Source organism: Macaca nemestrina, chromosome 7 (assembly GCF_043159975.1).
Source record: "Macaca nemestrina isolate mMacNem1 chromosome 7, mMacNem.hap1, whole genome shotgun sequence".
Lineage (NCBI taxonomy): Eukaryota > Metazoa > Chordata > Mammalia > Primates > Cercopithecidae > Macaca > Macaca nemestrina.
In genome coordinates this window covers 34,561,079-34,582,456 of record NC_092131.1, presented here as the reverse complement: position 1 = coordinate 34,582,456, position 21,378 = coordinate 34,561,079, and the positions used below count along the sequence as shown (strand labels likewise).

Genomic DNA, 21,378 nt, shown 5'->3' with positions numbered 1-21,378 from the left:
TTAAAAATACAAAAATTAGCCAGGCGTGGTGGCATGCACCTGTAATCCCAGCTACTCGAGGCTGAGGCAGGAGAATCACTTGAACCTGGGGGGCAGAGGTTGCAGTGAGCCGAGATCGCGCCACTTCACTCCAGCCTAGGCGAAAGAGAGAAACTCTGTCCAAAAAAAGAAAGAAAGAAAGAAAATACATCCTGCTATATTCTTTTAAATCACATTTTAAAAACATACATTGGCTGGGCACAGTGGCTCATGCCTGTAATCCCAGCACTGTGGGAGGCTGAGACAGGTGGATCACGAGGTCAGGAATTTGAATTTGAGACCAGCCTGGCCAACATGGTGAAACCCCGTCTCTACAAAAAATACAAAAATTAGTTGGGCGTGGAGGCACACACCTGTAATCCCAGCTACTCAAGAGGCTGAGGCAGAAGAATCGCTTGAATTCTTCTGAGGCAGAGGTTGCAGTAGGCTGAGATTGTGCCACTGCACTCCAGCCTGGGCAACAGAGCAAGACTGTGTCTCAAAAAGAAGTTAGGTAAATAAATAAATAAACATAAAAAACAAAAACATACACAAATACAAGTATAAGAAAATGAAAAACCTCTCTCCTTACTCAAGTTGGCACTCTCCAAATGATCCTAAAGCCAAACAAACAAACAAACAAACAAAAAACCCACACACACAAAAAAACCAAACAAAAAACCCTGTATGATTCCTTTCTTCTTAATTTCTTTGTCTTAGCAAAGACAACTACTCAGCTACCTACTTGGCCAAGCCAGACACCTGAAAATCATCCCTGCACTCAGCCTTTCTCTGGCCTGATTTTACGTCCTTAGTAGCTCTCGAATTCATCCCTCTCCCCAACTGTTTCAGTCCTACTATCCTGAGACATTTTTCCTTAAATTATTGCTTTAAATAATTTAGAGACATATTGGGATGGAGCTCTGTAGAGGCAAAGAGACCAAAATACACAAGTATAAGTGATACTCAAGTATTTTAGTCTCTTTGCCTCTAACAGAGCTCCATCCTAACATGTTCTAAAACACAAATCTGACCATGTATCCCCTCTTTTTAAAACCCTTCAATTGCTTCACACCACCTTCAAGACAAAGTCCAAATGCATGGCAAACACAGTCCTTCTTCATCTGGCTTCTCTTACCAGTCCCCATTCACAGACTAACCTCCAGCTACCCTAAACTACTTACTGTTCTCCAAACAAAGCATGCCCTCTTTCAGAGCCTCTGTATATGTTCCTCCCTCTGCCTAGAAAGAAATACCATAACCTGTGCACGTCTGGTTAAAGTCTACTCTTCTTTAAAGAGTCAGTTCAGGAGTTAACCTCTTCAGGGAAGCTAGACTCTTTTTTTTTTTTTTTTGACAAGCCCCTATTTGGCTTGGTTAGGTCCTTCCACTTCATATAATTCGGATTAACACCTTCTTCTTACTTCTATTATTGTATGCATCAACCTTATAGTAAGTTCCTATTTCCTTAATGGTTGACTGTATCTTACTTGTTTAAATATACCCTTGCATTGTAACACACTGCCTGTCATGTATAGCATACTATAAATTTGAAGAATTGAAAGATAAAACAGACCCCCATCACAGTAGAGGCTATGTCACTACGTAGGAAAAGTCCCAGCATACAAGACCAGAGAATCATCAGTGTTGGAAGAGACTGAAGGTGTAATAGTCCAACCTCCCTTTGATAAAGGAACCACTGACAACTTCCATTAAAAGAGGACATCCAACAATGTCTGTCTAAATAGATCTAGTACAAGTTTATTTGCTCTTTGGGCAGCTATTTATTGTTGTACCATTCTGTTGCCCAATAAGAGAAAAGACTGAAAGTGTCAGCCAGTTTAGGGTCTAAGTATCTTGTCACTTTCTTTTTTAAAAAATGAATTTGGAAAAACAAAAACACATAATTATGATATCTTGCTTAATACTTCTTAATGAATAATTATCACTAGCCTATAATTCCAGCTACTCAGGAAGTTTAAGCATGAGAATCATTTGAACCCAGGAGGCAGAGAGCCGAGATTGTGCCACTGCACTCCAGCCTGGGTGGCAGAGTGAGAATCTGCCTCAAAATAGTAATAATAATAACAATAAAGCACGTTAAGACTTTAGAGATAAAAATACATATAGCCATCACCCCAAACTCCACAATACACATATACACAGACTGACTTCATTAGAATAATATTACTTTAAGAATTAAATCTTTACTTATAAAACAAAATAATTTTGCTTTGATATAGCAAGGATTGATTTAGCAAGGAACATCTTGATGAAAAAGGGCAGAATTGCTGAGGATGCTGGCCTACTTTTTACACTAGCTTTCCTCCTGCATCTGTCAAGTGTGGGATGAGAAAAAGGTGCTGCAATCTGGAGAGAGAGACTAGAATAAAAATACATTTGATTCCAAGAATGGGGAGGTGGTAGAGGGAATGGGGTAGGAGACAGAAAAAATGCCACTGAAAAAATTACAGAAATAAGAAATAAGCTGTTAAAAACAGCTCTGCTTCCCTTTACTGACAAATAACTTGGCAAAATATCTACACATGTCTCTTCAATTCTTTAGTCCTCTCTTGTCTTGCTCCTCTCTTTTTCCCTCACCCCCGACTCTCCCCTTATCCAAGCCATCAACAAAAGACTTCTAAAATACATCTCAAAACTGTCCACTGCATTTAATCTCCATCACCCATAGTCCAAGATAACTTTGCCTCTTACATGGACTAGTATAAGCCACTAGTATTTATTTCTATGTCCTCTGTCGTCCCTCTCTCATCAACTATGTACAAATTAGCCACTGTAATCTTTAAAAATGTAAAATGGATCATGGCATTGCTTAATAGTTCCATGGCTTTCCAATGTATCTTGAAATAAAATCCAAACTCTCACTATTCAGTGAGTCAGTATGGCATAATAATTCACACTGCTCAAGAAGTGGTGCTTACAATAGTATCAGAACATCACAAATACACAGTACATGTTAGCATATAAAGGTATAGCCCCGGCTGGGCGCAGTGGCTCACGCCTGTAATACCAACAATTTGGGAGGCCGAGGCATGTAGATCACCTTGGTCAGGAGTTCAAGACCTGCCTGGCCAACAGGGTGAAACCCTGTCTCTACTAAAAATACAAAAAAATTAGCCAAGTGTGGGGGCAGGCACCTGTAATCCCAGCTACTCGGGACGCTGAGGCAGGAGAATCACTTGAACCTGGGAGGCAGAGGTTGCAGTGAGCCGAGATCGCACCATTGTACTCCAGCCTGGGCGACAAAGTGAGACTTCATCTCAAAACAAAACAAAAAAAAGTATGGCCCCTGCATGTCTCTCTTGCGTTGAGGTGGCATTCTTCCCAACTAACTCTTTATGATCCTTTCAGTTAACTGCAAGCTCATTCTCACTCTAGGCCTGTTGTTTCCTTCTCCCTGAAATACTCTTCTCCCAGACCCTTCACCAATACATTTGTCTCCCACTCATTCTTAACTCTCAACCTAAAAGTTGACGTCTTTTTCTACTTTCTAAATACCATCCTCTATGATTCCTTATTATACTACTCTTTTCATTTCCTTCACAATTTATTTTATCTTATTTTATTTGGAGACAGGGTCTATCTTATCTTTTTTTTTTTTTTTTGAGACGGAGTCTCGCTCTGTCGCCCAGGCTGGGGTGCAGTGGCCAGATCTCAGCTCACTGCAAGCTCCGCCTCCCGCGCCATTCTCCTGCCTCAGCCTCCTGAATAGCTGGGACTACAGGCGCCCACCACCTCGCCCGGCTAGTTTTTTGTACTTTTTAGTAGAGACAGGGTTTCACCGTGTTAGCCAGGATGGTCTTGATCTCCTGACTTCGTGATCCGCCCGTCTCGGCCTCCCAAAGTGCTGGGATTACAGGCTTGAGCCACCGCGCCCGGCTATCTTATCTTTTATTTTATTTGGACACAGGGTCTCACTCTGTCACCCAGGCTGGAGTATAGCAGCACAATCTCACTCGCTGCAGCCTCAACCTCTCGGGCTCAAGCAATCCTCCCATCTCAGCCTCCCGAGTAGCTGGAACTACAGGCACATGTCACCACACCCAGCTAATTGTTGTGTTTTTTTGTAGAGATGGGTTTTGCCATGTTGCCGAGGCTGGTTTTAAACTCCTGAGCTCAAGCAACCTGCCCACCTCAGCTTCCAAAAGTGCTGGGATTATAGGTGTGAACCACTGCACCTGGCCTATAGTTTCTAATTACTTTGTTTCATTGCTTCAGCTCTTCCTTGATCATCAGATGCTTCAGCATCCATTCAGTACGTTATCTAACTTGCTAAAGGTAGAAAGCATTGGCTTCTGTTCTTTCTATCCAAAATAATCTTAACTAATGTAAATATTAAGTATTCTCCTTTTACCAAAAAGCTAAATAATTGTTCACTAATATAAATATGTCAAAGCCTGTGCTATGATTATACATAGATTCTTCCTTTAATTTTTTTGATGTTTCAGAATTTCTTTTTTTTTTTTTACTTTTATTTTCAGTTTGGGGGTACATGTGAAGGTTTGTTACACAGGTAAACATGTGTCATGGGGGTTTGTTGCACATATTATTTCAACACCCAGGTATTAAGCCCAGTACCCGATAGTTATCTTTTCTGCTCCTCTCCCTCCTCCTACCCTCCCCACTCAAGTAGACCCCTGTGACTGTTGTTTCCTTCTTTGTGTTCATAAGCTCTTATCATTTAGCTCCTATCAATTGTTAATTAAACAATATTCTGTATCCAACAAAGTATTGTGCTAGGTACTAGAAGAGCCAGGATGAAAAATTTTTTATTTTAAAATAACTTTTATCAAGACCTCAAGGTCTTGAATGATATAAGAACACAATGAAAGAAACAGAAAAGGGGCATTTCAAACAGGGAATGGGGTAGGATGAAAAGTCATGCTATGTATGTAAAAATATGTGTTTCCTCAAAACTAAGATACTACTGATTATAAGATGCACCACTATTTTATGTTCCACTGAAAAAGAAAACATGGAGGCCAGGTGTGCTGGCTCACACCTATAATCCCCACACTCTGGGAAGCTGAGGTGGGTGGACTGCTTGAGCCCAGGAATTCAAGACCAGCCTGGACAACATGGCAAAATCCCATCTTTACAAAAAATACAAAAACTAGCCAGGCGTGGTGCTGTGTGCCTGTGGTCCCAGCTACTTGGGGGGCTGGGGTGGGAGGATCACTTTAGCCAAGGAGGAAGAGGCTACAGTGAGCCATTATCTTACCACTGCACTCCAGCCTAGGTGACAGAGCGAGACCTTGTCTTTAAAAAAAAAAAAAAAAAAAAAACTGCTAAAATTGTTTGTTAAGAATTGTTCATTTATTGTGAAATATCACAATAATAAGAAGTATCCCAACGGGAGACGATTCCCAGTTCCAGAGATGTTAAAGTGTGAGAGAAAGAGAGAAAAGAGAACGAGGAAAAGGGGGAGGAGGAGAAACAGAAGGTGAAAGAAAAAGAAAATTATCATCTAATTTTGTTTCTTTGAGACTGCATCTCACTATTGTCACCTAGGCTGGAGTACAGTGGTGTGATCATGGCTCACTTCAGTTGTGACCTCCCAGACTAGGTGATCCTCCCACTTCAGCCTCCCAAGTAGCTCGGACTACAGGTGCGCACCACCATGCCCAGCTATTTTTTGTAGAGATGGGGTTTTGCCACACGTTACCCAGGCTGGTTTTGAACTCCTGGGGTCAAGTGACCCACATGCCTTGGCCTCCCAAAGGGCTAGGATTACAGTGAGCTACTGCACCTGGCCTATCACTCTATTATTAACAGAAAATCAGCCTTCCAAGAACCTCGGCAAGCCTCAATGATATAGAATATTGGTTACTCATTAAAATTTGTTATCAAAAAGTGGAGAAAAGGCCACTTGAAAGAGTGATCATGGGCTGGGTGCAGTGGCTTATGCCTATAATCCCCGTACTTTGGGAGGCTGAGGCAGGAGGATCGTTTGAGTCTAGGAGTTTGAGACCAGCCTGGCCAACATAGTGAGACTCTGTCTCTATTAAAAAAATGAAAAATTTAAAATAAATAAAGCTGGGCGCGGTGGCTCACACCTGTAATCCCAACACTTTGGGAGTCTGAGGCCGGTGGATCACCTGATGTCAGGAGTTTGAGACCAGCCTGGCCAACATGGCAAAACCCCATCTCTACGAAAAATATAAAAAATTAGTTGGGCACATTGGTGTGTGCCTGTAGTCCCAACTACTCAGGAGGCCGATACAGGAGAATCACTTGAGCCTGGGAGGTGGAGGTTGCAGTGAGCCTAGATCACACCACTGCACTCCAGCCTGGACAACAGAGACCTTGTCTCAAAAAGAAAAAGGAAAAAAAAAGAGCTCAGACAAAATGGATCAATTCCTACAAAAAGACACTCTCTAAAAACTGACTTAACTAGAAACACAATCCTAAATGAAACCATTCAGAATACTGCATACCTCCCCAGGAAAATATTAAACCCATCACCCCTAAAAATACCATGCCCAGACAGTTGAACAGAAGTTCAACAAAACTTTCATAAAAAGATCATTCTAGTCTTAAATAAATCTTTTCAGGGGGAAAAAAACAGTTTCTAACTCATTATTTGAGGCTGGCATAATCTGGATACCAAAACCAAATAAGGACAAGAAATTAAAATTATGGGCCAATTTCACCTGTGAGTGAACATAAATGCAAAAATCTCAAACAGCCCAGGTGCAGTGGTTCATGCTTGTAATCCCAACACTTTGGGAGGCCGAGGTGGGAGGACTGCTTAAGCCCAGGAGTTCAAGTCCAGCCTGGGCAACATAGCAAGGCCTCATCTCTACAAAAAATTTTAAAAGTAGCCAGCCATGATGGTGCACCCCTGTAGTACCAGCTACTCAGAAGGCTGACGTGCAATGAACACTTGAGTCCAGGAGTTCAAGGCTACAGTGAGCTATGATCATACCACTGCACCAGACTGGGTGACAGAACAAGATCCCATCTTTTAAAAACAAAACAAATTAATAAACTAAATCCAACTGTATATTTTTTTCTAAAAAGTTCATCATGACAGCGTTTGGTTTATTTCAGCAATTCAACATTATAAATGTCATTTACCACATTAACAGAATAAAGGAGGAAAATTATGTGATCATCTTGTAAATGCAGAAAACATATTTGATAAAATTCAATACTCATTCTTCACATAAAAAATATCTTGGGCTACTAGGAAGAGAAATGCCTTTAACCTAGAAGAAGTTTCTACCAAAAATATATAGCAGGCCGGGCATGGTGGCTCAAGCCTGTGCCACCGTGCTAAGGTGGGCGGATAACCTAAGGCAGATAACCTGAGGTCAGGAGTTCGAGACTAGCTTGGCCAACATGGTGAAACCCCATCTCTATTAAAAGTACAAAAATTAGCTAGGCATGGTGATGCCCGCCTGTAGTCCCAGCTACTCAGGAGGTTGAGGTGGGAAGATCACTTGAGTCTGGGAAGCTGAGGTTGTAGTGAGCTGAGAATGTACCACTGTACTCCAGCCTGGGTGACAGAGTGAGACCCTGTCTTAAATAAATAAAAATTAAAAATAAAAATAAATAAATACACATACATATATACAGCAAACCTTAGCCATAATAGTGAAACAAAATAAGTACTTCCTTTAAATAATTAAGTGCAACATAAGAATGCCCTTTTTTTTTTAAGACAGGGTCTTGCTCTGTTGTCCAGGCTACAGTGCAGTGGCACGATCATGGCTTACTGCAGTCTCAACCTCCTGGGCTTAAGCAATCCTTCCACTTCAGCCACCTGAGTAGCTGGGACTACAGGTATGCTGTACCTCCACACCTGCCTAGTTTTTATTTATTTATTTTAGAGATGGGGTCTTGCTATGTTGCCCAGGCTGATCTCAAACTCCTGGGCTCAAATGAAGGAATGCCTACTACTAACACTTGCATTGAATACTGTACTGAAAGTCCTAAATAGCATAGTTAAGGCAAGAGAAAAAAATAAAGCACAGGAAAGAAACAAAACAGAAAATGCAAAGAAAACAAAGAGGAAAAATATACCATTTAAATAGTAACAAGAAATAAGGTCTCTTTTTTTTCTTTAAGACAGTCTCGCTGTGTCACCCAGGCTGGAGTGCAGTGGTGTGATCTCGGTTCACTGCAACCTCCACCTCCCAGGTTCAAGCAATTCTCATACCTCAGCCTGCTAAGTAGCTGGGATTACAGGTGTGTGCTACTATACCTGGCTAATTTTTGTATTTTTTAGTAGAGATGGGGTTTTGCCATGGTGGCTAGGCTGGTCTTGAACTCCTGGCCTCAAGTGATCTGCCCATCTCGGCCTCCCAAAGTGCTGGGCTTACAGGTGTGAGCCATCGTGCCTGGCCATCTTATTTTTCTTTATGGAAAAAAGAGAAAAATAATTTGCTGAAAAATATTTTAAATATCTAAATAACCAAAAAGATACTCTATGATCAAGGATAGTAAGTCTCAATACCATAAAAGAAGGAAATAAGTTAAATGTATATGCAGAATAAAAGCTATAGGCTGGGCATGGTGGTAATACCAGCACTTTGGGAGGCTGAGGTGGAAGGATTGCTCAAGCCCAAGAGTTTCAGACCAGCCTGGGCAACATAGCAAGACTCTGTCTCTATAAGAAAAAAATTAAAAATTAAAAAAAAAAAAAAAAGCTAGAGCTCTGGAGTTCATACAAGGCAGGTCCCAATCTTTAAATAGCTTTTGAATTTTTGTATAATTTTGCTCAAATTATCTCCCATTCATGGATGTTTATGCAACAGATATAAACTTATTATTAGTAAATAATCGTAGGTATCTTACTTTAAAGAAATTGTAGTAATAGTTAATACAGCACTTTAGGATTCTGACAGCTAGAATAAACAAGTATGAGAAAAGAATACATAATCAGTTCATGGCTGAGTTCTAGTTGAACTAGTGGTCCCACTGGTTCAAAGTCATTCAGTGTGCACATTCACCATAGTGCAAGTTCTAATAAGCACTCCTGCAAGTGATAAAATGTTGCCAACGTTTTACGTAATACAAGAGGTTTTAGTTCTTGGTAATTTTCCGTCAAGGCTGCCAAAACACCATCTCCTCATAAACTACCTGAAAATGTGGACATTTATTCTAAATATAAATTGCATTCTGAAGGGGAAGGCAGACAAAACACATTCATAATGCAATGACCATGTTAGGCTCAATGGGTACTTCTAATGGACTTATGTATGGGCCTTATATATGTAAGGCTCTTGTACATGTGAGATCTATAAGCAGTTGCCCAAGTTGCTTTATAACAGATAGACCTGAATTTGATCAAATGAATAATATTCTTTAGATCTAACTCATTCGAGTTTAATTTTGTTTTATGTAAGTTTTGCCATGTCCTACATTGCTGCCTAAACATTGCTTTATCCAAATTTCCTAATACAGAATTAGATATTATGATAATTTTCTTTACTGGTTGCTAGGAGATGATAATACTAATCACTGACATTCACTGAATGCTTACTGTGTGCCAGGCATTGTTGTAAATGCTTTGTATGTATTAAATTGTTCAATCTTTACAATAACCCTATCAGGTGGATAATATTACCATCACAATTTTACAGATGGAAAACTGAAGTATGGAAAAGTTAAGCAACTTTTCCAATGTCACACAACAAGTAAATGAAGTGGCTAAAGGATTCATACCCAATTAGTCTGTCTCCAGAGACTAGACCCTTAAATACCATTTGTACTGCTTTTCACAATATTGAAAAGATATGTGAAATTATTATAAAGGACAAAAACACTCAGCATTAAAAATATTATCAGTAATTGTTAAACAACAGTTAAGCAATATTAATACTAACACAACTTATCACAGGTTGATACTTCACAGCTATTTCAGATTCATGGTTATGATTAAGAGTTTTGAAGTTGGACAGACCTGGCTCTGAATGTTGGCTGTGCCCTTTACAAGTTGTGTAATTTTGGACAACTTTCGTAACTTCACCAAGCCTCAGTTTCCTCATCTGTAAAATGAGAATAATAAACATCTCACAAAATTGTTGTTAGTAACATAATTATTGCTGCATTGCACTGACATAGTAACTCCAAACAAAATACCTAGACACAAAATAAAGAGGATGTCCCATTTTCCCGATAAAATAAGACTTTATTATAATGATATACAGAAGATGATCACTCCAAGTTACTCCAACTGTAAGATCCACACACTAATGTAGAACCACAATTTTCTCTAATACATGATAAATAATTCCCCTATATAAAACTCAAATATCTACAGGTAAATTACTCGATCTTTCAAATAAAATATTGTGTGTGTGTGTGTGTGTGTGTGTGTGTATAGAGAGAGAGAGAGAGAGAGAGAGAGACAAATACAATATTGTTATTTATTGAGAGCAACTCCCACAAATCCCATTCTACACATATTCCTAGTAAGACCAGTAATTAGTATTCAAGGGGCCCAAAACAGGAAGAGCTGTGTCAAGAAGGATCAGTTTGGGCCAGGCACAGTGGCTGATGCCTGTAATCCCAGCACTTCAGGAGGCCTCGGCAGGAGAATCACTTGAGCCCAGGAGTTCAAGACCAAGCTGAGCAACATAGGGAAAACTCGCCTCTACAAAAAACTTTAAAATGACGAGTTGATGGGTGCAGCACAGCACATGGCACAAGTATACATATGTAACAAACCTGCACGTTATGCACATGTACCCTACAACTTAAAGTATAATAATAATAAATAAATTAAAAAAAAAAAAAAATCAGCCAGGTATGGTGACATGCACCTGTGGTCCCAGTTACTCTGGAGGCTGAGACAGAAGAATAGCTTGAGCCTGGGAGGTCAAGGCTGCAGCAAGCTGTGATCACGCCACTGCACTCCAGCTTGGACAACAGAGTGAGACCCAGTTTAAAAAAAAAAAAAAAAAAAAGAATGGACTCATGTGGCACTGATAGGAAGGAATATTTACAAGAAATAAACAGAAAGAGAGAGACATACTGGCAAAGTCATAGGGAAAATGAACACCAAGATCAATGGAATATAAGGGAAACTTCTTCAAAACACTCTAGAGAATCTCCATGTTTAATCCCACAGTCCTATATTTATTTCCATTTTCACGTAAACTTAAACGAAAAATTCCATTCATTCTCTTGTAGCAAACAGCAGTTTCTGCAAAGTGTTTAAAAACAAAACAAACAAAACAAAACTTGGCTTGGAATTTGTTTTGCATATTTATTTCTGTCCCCAAAGAAAATATGTGTTTGGCGAGAGGGTAAATATTTTAGAATGACAGTTATAGAACTGGGATTTGGCTTTCAAAAGTGGAAAGTGGTCACAGAGTATCTATTCAGTTATATATTAAATATTTGATTTACAAAGAAAATTACACAAGCAAAATTAAACTATGAAATGGTATTCAAGGTTAGAAACATGGCAATTTGGGCCAGCACAGTGGCTCATGCCTGTTAATGCCAGCACTTTGGGAGGCCGAGGCAGGTGGATCGCCTGAGGTCAGGAGTTCAAGACCAGCCTGGCCAACATAGCGAAACCTTGTGTCTACTAAAAATACAAAAAATTAGCCGGGTGTGGTGACGGGTGACTGTAATCAATTCCAGCTGCTTGGGAGGCTGAGGCAGGAGAATCACTTAAACCCAGGAGGCGGAGGTTGCAGTGAGCCGAGATCGTGCCATTGCACTCCAGCATAGGCAACAAGAGCAAAACTCTGTCTCCAAAAAAAAAAAAAAAAAAATTGAAAAGAAACACAGCAATTGGGATAAACTATTGATGGAGAACCTACTGTGTGTTAATACAGTCACAATATTCAGTATTAAGAGGAGTACAGAAAAATACTGACATAATTTCTAAGCTCTTGATTATCATAATCAAGAAAAGGAATATTAAAAGCCTGTTTGACAAAATACTGCAAATGCTTTAAGAGAGGCACAAATTGCAACATGCCTTAAGAGGGGGATGAGATCACTGACTTGGAGAGAAGAAACAAGAAAAGACTTCATGGAAATTGCAGCATTTGAAAAGTGGAATTCCAACAACCCTAACTTCTGAATATAAAAACAACTTAAACTAAAAAGTTTTCCTTCTGTTAGTATGGAGGTGTATATTGTCTCTCAAGTGTCACTAAAATGGAAAGTGGGTAATAAAAATGTACTAAATAAATCTAATAGAACATTTTCTTTTCTTTTTTCTTTTTTTTTGAGATGGTGTCTCACACTGTCACCCGAGCTGGAGTGTAGTGGCACCATCTCAGCTCACTGCAACCTTCGCCTCCTGGGTTCAAGCGATTCTCCTGCCTCAGCCTCCTGAGTAGCTGGGATTACAGATGCTCGCCACCACGCCCAGCTAATTTTTTGTATTTTTAGTAGACACAGGGTTTCACCATGTTGGCCAGGCTGGTCTCGAACTCCTGACCTTGTCATTCACCCACCTCAGCCTCCCGAAGTATTGGGATTACAGGTGTGAGCCACCACGCCTGGCCCTAGAACATTTTCAAAAAGGAATTTGACAATAATAGCCATATCTTCAATTGCCATTTACCTTCAAATACTGTACTTAGAATTTTACATTAAGAAATTTGAAAAATTTAAAAAAAGAACAGACTTAAAATAAGACTGTTCACTCATTCACTTATTAATACTTTATAAAGTGAAAAACTATAACTGGACACAAAAATTAACTCTAAGAATTAAGGCAGTAAGACACAAAGGGATGTGAAATGAGTTACATAGAGCTGATTAATAAAAGGAAGCCTAATTTTTTGTCCACATCTCTTCCCACGTCCAGAAGAAGAACTTAACAAAGGCATTTTATGAAAAATACACTTAAAAAGTGTCCTTAGTAACAGATTTACATATGATACAAAAATCCTTTTAAAAATAGTTTATTAAGGTATAACATAGGTAGAAAGAAGCATACAAAGTGTAGCGCTCAATTACTTTTCACAAAGATACACACATAATTAGAATCCAGATCAAAAACAGAACGTTAGTAGCACCCTAGAAGCTCCTCTATGTTCCTGCTTCCAGCCACTTCCCGTTCCCCTACCAAAGATACCACTATCTTAATTAACTAAACTAACATCATAGATGTGTTTTGCCTATACTGAATTTTACTAAAAAGAAATCATACAATATTACCCTTTTGTTGTTGTTTCTTTCACTCAATATTATGTCTAGGAAATTTATCCATACTCTTGTGCTTCCAGTTTGCTATGATTTGAATGTTTGTCTCTTCCAAAAACTCATGTTGAAATCTAATGGTAGTGGGGGGGGTGGGACCATTAAGAGATAATTAGACCACGAGGGCTCTGCCCACATGAGTAAGATTAATGGATTAACACCAATACAAAAGGGTACAACTGTCTAGAACAAAGGCCATCTAATTTTTACAAAATGCCCCTTCCTAAGAAAACTTATTAAATAAGAAATGCTTAGGAAATCCTTGAACTACCTATTTTAAAAATATTTAAAGCAAATAAATATAGAACATGAGGTGTTCGAGGTTACTATGCAATGACAGAACAACAAATAAAAAAATCAGGTTCTTCTCTGTATGCCAACAATTTGAAATTTTTCTGCATGATCAGCATTTCCTTTGCTACTTTACTTTCTTTAAATAATTTTTTGTCATTTCTGTGAGTTCTATAAATAAAGTCAAGTTGGATTACAACTAAGATATATGAAAAGATTTTAGGTAAATTTTTAACTTTATGTAATTTCCATTTTAAAGACATTTGCAAAGATCATCAATTATTTATATTTCATCTGATTTGCTGTATCATTCTCTTTCTCCTTGAGATTTTTCCTTGAGATGGGGTCTCACCATGTTGCCCAGGCTGGTCTTGAACTCTTGGACTCCCATCTCAGCCTCCCAAAGTGCTGGGATTACAGGAGTGAGCCCACACCAGGTCCATCTCATACATTTTTTTCTGAACCATATGAGAGTAAGCTGTAAACACTATATACCATTTTAGTCCTAAATATTTCTGTATGTTCTGCTAGGAACAAGAATGCTTGTTTAGATAACCACAGTATAGTTAAGCAAATCAGTACCAATGTTAAAGTTACTATATAACAGCCAGGCTCGGTGGCTCATGCCTGTAACCTCCGCACTTTGGGAGACCAAAGTGAACGGATCACGAGGTCAGGAGATTGAGATTATCCTGGCCAACACGGTGAAACTCGTCTCTACTAAAATTTTAAAAAATTAGCCAGGCGTGGTGGTGTGTGCCTGCAATCCCAGCTACTCAGGAGGCTGAGGCAGAGGAATCGCTTAAACCCAGGAAGTGAAGCTTGCAGTGAGCCGAGACTGCGCCACTTCACTCCAGCCTGGAGAAAGAGCGAGACTCCATCTCAAAAAAAAAAAACTTACTATATGTCTACAGTCCATATTGAAATATATAGGACTCAGTTATGTGTGTTCATTGTTACAGGGTTTTATGACTTGAATAGGTCCCCCCCAAAATTCAGGTGTTACCAATGTGACAGTATTAAGAGGTGGAGCCCTTAAGGAGTGATTAGGCCAGGAGGGCTACTCCCTCCTAAATGGGATTTAAGGCTTCGTGCAGCTTCAGCTAGCTTGTTTTTCCACTTTTTGGCCATGTGAAGACACTGTGTTCCTCGTCTCCAGAACAGACAATTGGACCTGCCAGTACCTTGATCTTGGACTTTCCAGCCACCAGAACTGTGAGAAAATAAAATTCTGTTTTTTATAAATTACCCAGTCTCAGGTATTCTGTTACAGCAGTATAAATGGGTTAAGAAAGAGAAGTGGCTGGGCTCAGTGGCTCACGACTGTAATCCCAGTACTTTTGGAGGCAGGGGTGGGAGGATCACTTGAGGTCAGGAGTTCAAGACCAGCCTGGCCAACATGGTGAAAACCATGTTTCCACTAAAAATACAAAATTTAGCCAAGCGTGGTGGCAGGAGCCTGTAATCTCAACTACTTGGGAAGCTGAGGCAGGAGAATCACTTGAACCTGGGAGGTGGACAGTGCAGTGAGCCAAGATCATGCCACTGCACTCCAGCCTGGGCGACAGAGCAATACTCCATCTCAAAAAAAAAAAAAAGAGAGGCAAAGGAATTGTTTCTAGGCCCTCTTAGCAAACAAAGCTGAAATACATATATATATAAATATATAAAAATGTGTATGTCTGTGTATATGCATGCACACATGTATGTGCCTATATATGTATATCTATATGAAAATATACATGTGTATTAATCTGTATTTATATAGATATTAAATATTTAAATATAGATTAATAATACATTACATAGATATTAATAGACATTAAAAACCATAACTTCCCATTCAAATCTAACATCACAGGGTTTATTCTAGCCTTTTCTCTTTTCCATATATAAAATTCCTTTCTCCAACAATGAAAAAACTTGACTCCCATTATCCTCAATACACTTACTCATTTGTTCAGTCCTAGAACAAAAAACACTTTCAAAATTGCTAATTCATACCACTACAAAAGAAAAGCCTAGAAACTAGGACTCACTATTATTTATATTTATATTTCAATATTCATTTCATTATATTCATTGTATTATATATCTTCAATATATGTTATATTAATTTCATTATATTTCATTATTCATCAGTTTATATATTCATTATTGTTTATATTTCTGCTCATCTTAAGAGTATACCATTTTACTTACCTTTAAGTGGAGCCGAAATACAGTTAGGTTCATCTGATTCTGTTTATACTTTTAGGGTTTTATCCCTATCTTTATTGATTTTTTCTTATTTTGTTGTTTATAAAACATTAGCATGACATTCTCAACTGACATCATAAAAATTGTAACCAGGATTCTCTCTCTCACTGACGTTGGAATAGAGCTTTACAATTTAGGAAGTATATTTCCCATAAAAAATGAACCCTTCCATAGCCACTGCAAGCATCTACCACCACCCCACCCAGGCCCAGATGTTTCCTGGGAATTACTGTCTTTGGGTAATACAGAAAGAAGGGATAAAATGAAATGGGTGAACCATATTCCAGCAACCTCATAGATCATTACTTGTAAGGTAGCTTCAAACTGTGCTCCTTGTAGTGATGCCACAAGGTGCAACGGCAGGACCCAGTAGGTAGAACTGTAAGTCCCTGCCTTGTCTTCAGTTAAAGCTGCTATGCTTTTACTAGTATAATACATGAGGCTTTAGCCTCAGATTTTGTTCATTCAACTCACAAATATTTTTTGAGTGTCTGTGCTTGCCAGGCACTGTTCTTGGTGCTTAGGATACTTCAGTGAACAAATCCGTCACGGGACTCACATTCTAGTTGTGTGGGAGATAAACAATAAATATAAATAAATTATATAGCTAGTTAAAAGCTAAAAGCTGTAGAACAATTTTGAACAAGGTAAAGGAGTTTAGAAATATCAGGGTCAGGGACAAGAAACATAATTTGCAGTATCAGAATGTTTGTTTAAGTCTCACTGAGAAAGAAAAGCTTCCTTTTTTTTTTTTCCTTTTTTTTTTTTTTTTTTTTAAAGACAGGGTCTTACTCTGTCACCTAGGCTGCAGTGCAGTGGCAGGATCATAGCTCACTGTAACCCTGAACTCCTTGGGCTCAATAGATCTTCCCACCTCAGCCTCCCAAGTAGCTAGAAATACAGGTGCACACCACCATGTTTAGCTAATTTTTCTTTTTTTTTTTTTTGGAGATGGAATTTTGCTCTTGTTGTCCAGGCTGGAGTGCAATGGTGTGATCTCAGCTCACTGCAACCTCCACCTCCCGGGTTCAAGCGATTCTCTAGCCTCAGGTTCCCTAGTAGCTGGGATTACAGGCATGTGCCACCACACCCGGCTAATTTTTGTATTTTTAGTAGAGATGGGGTTTCACCATTGTTGGTCAGGCTGGTCTCGAACTCCTGACCTCAGGTGATCCACCCACCTTGGCTTCCCAAAGTGCTGGGATTACAGGCATGAGCCACCACGCCCAGCCGTTCAGCTAATTTTTTTAAAAAATGTTCATAGACAATTTTTTCTCTACAGTGTTGTCCAGGTTGGTCTCAAACTCCTGGCCTCAAGCAATCCTCCCACTTTGGCCTTTTTAAAGCACTGGGATTACAGGTGTGAGCTACTGCACCTGGCCAAAAGCTTCCTTTTGTATATTTTATTTAGGCTTGAAAGTCACTGGGAAAGAAGAATAGCTGCCCAGTTTTCCAGTTGGTGCCAACCCTGTGTCTACAGGTCCAAGGATAGCCGACAGGAAAGAAAGACATAAAATGTTTTCCTTCCTTCTTTCAGAGAACCTTATGCCAAAATCTGGGAATGGTGGGTCTTTCTCTCCAGATCCTTCTATTTCATAAGTAATTGAATATTTCTCCTAGATTCTGGCAAAGGGTTTTCCATCCATCTCAATTTCAGAAATATTAAATGTTTATTTTCCTTCTAATTATTACAGTGGGAGATTGGCATAGGCAACATCAGAACTGTTAACCAAACACTTTTTTAGGAAACTTTTTAGCCCTTTAAGTTACATTAACTTTTTTTTTTTCTTTTTTGAGACAGAGTCTTGCTCTTGTCACCCAGGCTGCAGTTCAATGGCATGATCTCAGGTCACTGCAACCTCCACCTCCCAGATTCAAGTGATTCTCCTGCCTCAGCCTCCTGAATAGCTGGGATTACAGGCACCCACCACCACGCCCAACTACTTTTTGTATTTTTAGTAGAGACGGGGTTTCACCATGTTGGCCAGGCCAGTCTCAAACTCCTGAGCTCAGGTGATCCGCCTGCTTCAGACACCCAAAGTGCATAAGCCACCGTGCCTGGCCTAGAAACCTTATTCTTCTAAGCTTTAAGTTATTTGCTAAGGTGCTGCCTCTGGCTTCAAGAGATTATAAATGACTTGTCAGCCTGTCCTACATTAACTTTTATCCTATCCAAGTCACACTATCTATCATTTCCTTGAGGTTATAAACAACAAAAGACTAAGATACCTAGTCTTTCTTAGTTGTCCTAAATCATATCAGTCAAGCCTTAAAAATTTGAGTTTGTTTGCACCCACGTACAGAATTTTATAATAATCACAGATAACATTTCATCATCCCTTACTATGTGCCAGCTATTATTTTAAGAGCCTTATTATTACTTACTCTTATTTTAAGAGTTTATTACTTCTTTTATATTTTACAACAATCCCCGTTTTATGGATGAAGAAACTGAGACATAAAGAGATTAAATAACTTATTCAATTGGGAAGCCGAGGCGGGTGGATCACAAGGTCAGGAGATCGAGACCACGGTGAAACCTTGTCTCTACTGAAAAAAAAATACAAAAAATTAGCCAGGCGCGGTGGCGGGCGCCTGTAGTCCCAGCTACTCAAGAGGCTGAGGCAGGAGAATGGTGTGAACCCAGGAGGCGGAGCTTGCAGTGAGCCGAGATTGCGTCACTGCACTCCAGCCTGGGCGACAGAGCGAGACTCCGCCTCAAAAAAAAAAAAAAAATCTTATTCAAGGTAACATAGCTTCTAAGTAGCAGAGCTGGAATCAAAATCCCAGGTAATGTGTGTCATTAACTATGCATATTAAACTGATTCTCAAAAAATCTTTTATAATGCATATTAAATTCCATATTATTAGATTTGGCCAATCCAGCTTGTAGAAATAAAAATCGGACTTCAATTCTATCATACAACATATATGCCATTTTTCAAAGTTGTAACTGAGTATTTGATCAGCATGCCATGAAGGGATGCAACCAAGCTGTTAATAAAAAATGTGACCAGAAATATTAGCAAATTGAAAACGGCAACATATAAAAAGAATTATACACCACGACCAAGTCCAGTTTATCTCAGGTATGCAAGGCTGGTTTCACATGTGCAAGTCAATTAATATAATCCATCATATTAACAGGCTAAAAAAGAAAAATCACATGATCATCTCCATAAATGCAGAAAAAGCATTTAACAAAATCCAGCATCCATTCATGATAAAAATTTTCAACAAACTAGGAACATAAAGGTTCTTCCTCAACAAGACAAAGCACATCCATTTTTAAAACCCTACAGCTAACATCATACTTAATGGTGAGAAACTAGAAGCCTTCCCATTAAGATCAAGAACGAGAAAAGGATGTCTCCTCTTACCATTCCTTTTCAACATCATACTACAAGTCCTAATGCAATATGACAAAAAAAAAAAAAAAAGGAAATAAAACTTAACACAGATTGGAAAGTTAGAAAGAAAACTGTTTTTGTTCACAAATGACAAGACTTCCCATGTAGAAAACCTGAAAGAATCAATGAAAAAACTTCCAGAATTAATAACCAATTATAGCAAGGTTACAGGACACAAGGTTAATATATAAAAGTCAATCACTTTCTTATATACCAGTAACAAATAATCTGAATTTGAAATAAAAACATAATACCATTTTCATTAGCACCCTCCAAAAATGAAATATTTAGGTATAAGTCTAATCATATATGTTCAAAATCTACACAAGAAAAATGAAAAAACTGATTAAAGAAATCAAACTACATAAATGGAGAGACATTCCATGTTCATGAATAGGCAGACTCAATACTGTCAAAATGTCAGTTCTTCCCAACTTGATCAAAATCCCAACAAGTCATTCTATGGATACTAACAAACTCATTCTAAAGTTTGTATGGAACAAAAACAAATAAAAATAAAAATAAAGTTTATAAAGAGAGGCAAAAGACCCAGAATAGCCAACTGAACATGCTACTCAATTTCAAGACTGACTTACTATAAAGCCACAGTAATCAAGACAGTATGGTATTTCAAAAATACAGACAAATAGATCAATGGAACTCAGAAATAGGCCCACATAAACACAGTCAACTGGAGTTGGGTATGGTGAGTGTGCCTGGAATGCCAGATACTCAGGAGGCTGAAGTGAGAGGACTGCTTGAGTCCAGGAGTTTGAGGTTACAGTGTGCTATAACTGTGCCTGTGAATCCATAGCACTCCAGCCTGGGCAACATGGTGAGACTTCCATCTCTATAAAAAAAAGCATTTAGTTAGTTATTTTCAACTGATCTTTGACAAAAGAGCAAAGCCAATACAATGGTGAAAAGATAGTCTTTTTCAACAAATGGTGCTGCAGTAACTGGACACCCAAATGAAAAAGAAAAAAGAAAGGATAAGAAAAAGAATTTAGATGTAGACCTTACATCCTTCACTAAAATTAACTCAAAATGGATCACAGGCCTAAATGTAAAATGTAAAACTATAAAGCTCCTGGAAGATAACATAGGAGAACATCTAGATGACTTTGGGTAAAGCAATGACTTTTAAAATACACACCAGGCCGGGCACGGTGGCTCAAGCCTGTAATCCCAGCACTTTGGGAGGCCGAGGCGGGTGGATCACGAGGTCAGGAGATCGAGACTATCCTGGCTAACATGGTGAAACCCCGTCTCTACTAAAAATACAAAAAAAAAAACTAGCTGGGCGTGGTGGCGGGCGCCTGTAGTCCCAGCTACTTGGGAGGCTGAGGCGGGAGAATGGCGTGAACCCGGGAGGCGGAGCTTGCAGTGAGCCGAGATGGCGCCACTGTACTCCAGCCTGGGAGACACAGCGAGACTCTGTCTCAAAAAAAAACACAAACAAACAAAAAAATACACACCAAACGCACAACCCATTAAAGAAATAATTAATAAGCTGGACTTCATTAAAATTAAAAATTTCTTCTCTACTAAAGACACTGTGAAGAGAACAGGAAGATAGGCAACAGACTGGGAGAAAGTATTTGCAGAAAACATGTCTGATAAAGAACTATTATCCAGGCCAGGTATAGTTCATGCCTGTAATCCAGCACTTTTGGAGGCCAAGGAGGGCAGGCAGATCACTTGAGGTCAGGAGTTCAAGACCAGCCTGGCCAACATGATGAAACCCCATCTCTACTAAAAATACAAAAATTAACCAGGCATGGTAGTGCATGCTTGTAATTCCAACTACTTGGGAGACTGAGGCAGAAGAATCACTTGAAGCCTGGAGGTGGAGGTTGCAGTGAGCCGAGATCATGCCACTGCACTCCAGCCGGGGTGACAGAGCGAGACTCGGTCTCAAAAAAACAAACAACAAAAAAAACTATTATCCAAAATATAGGGCTGGGCATGGTGGCTCACGCCTGTAATCCCAGCACTTTGGGAGGTCAAGGCGGGCAGATCACCTGAGGTCAGGAGTTCGAGACCAGCCTAGCCCACATGGCGAAATCCCGTCTCTACTAAAAATACAAAAATTAGCCAGGTGTGTTGGCGGGTACCTATAATCCCAGCTACTTGGGAAGCTGTGGCAGGAGATTTGCTTGAACTCAGGAGGCAGAGGTTGCAGTGAGCTGAGATTGTG

The 21,378-nt window shown here is 39.3% G+C and overlaps 1 protein-coding gene across 12 annotated transcripts in view; it reads right to left on the bottom strand.

Annotated features, from left to right (window-relative positions):
• LOC105494287 (NUMB endocytic adaptor protein) overlaps positions 1-21,378 on the bottom strand; it is a 192,023-nt gene that overhangs the window by 85,650 nt on the left and 84,995 nt on the right. For 9 of the 12 annotated variants that reach the window (XM_071099898.1, XM_011762570.2, XM_011762581.2 and 6 more), the window contains one exon: positions 9,950-10,034. The exons of the other annotated variants lie outside the window; for them this stretch is intronic. The gene's annotated coding sequence lies outside the window, so the exon portion shown is untranslated. The remainder of the gene's footprint in view (positions 1-9,949; positions 10,035-21,378) is intronic. 12 annotated transcript variants of the gene reach the window in all.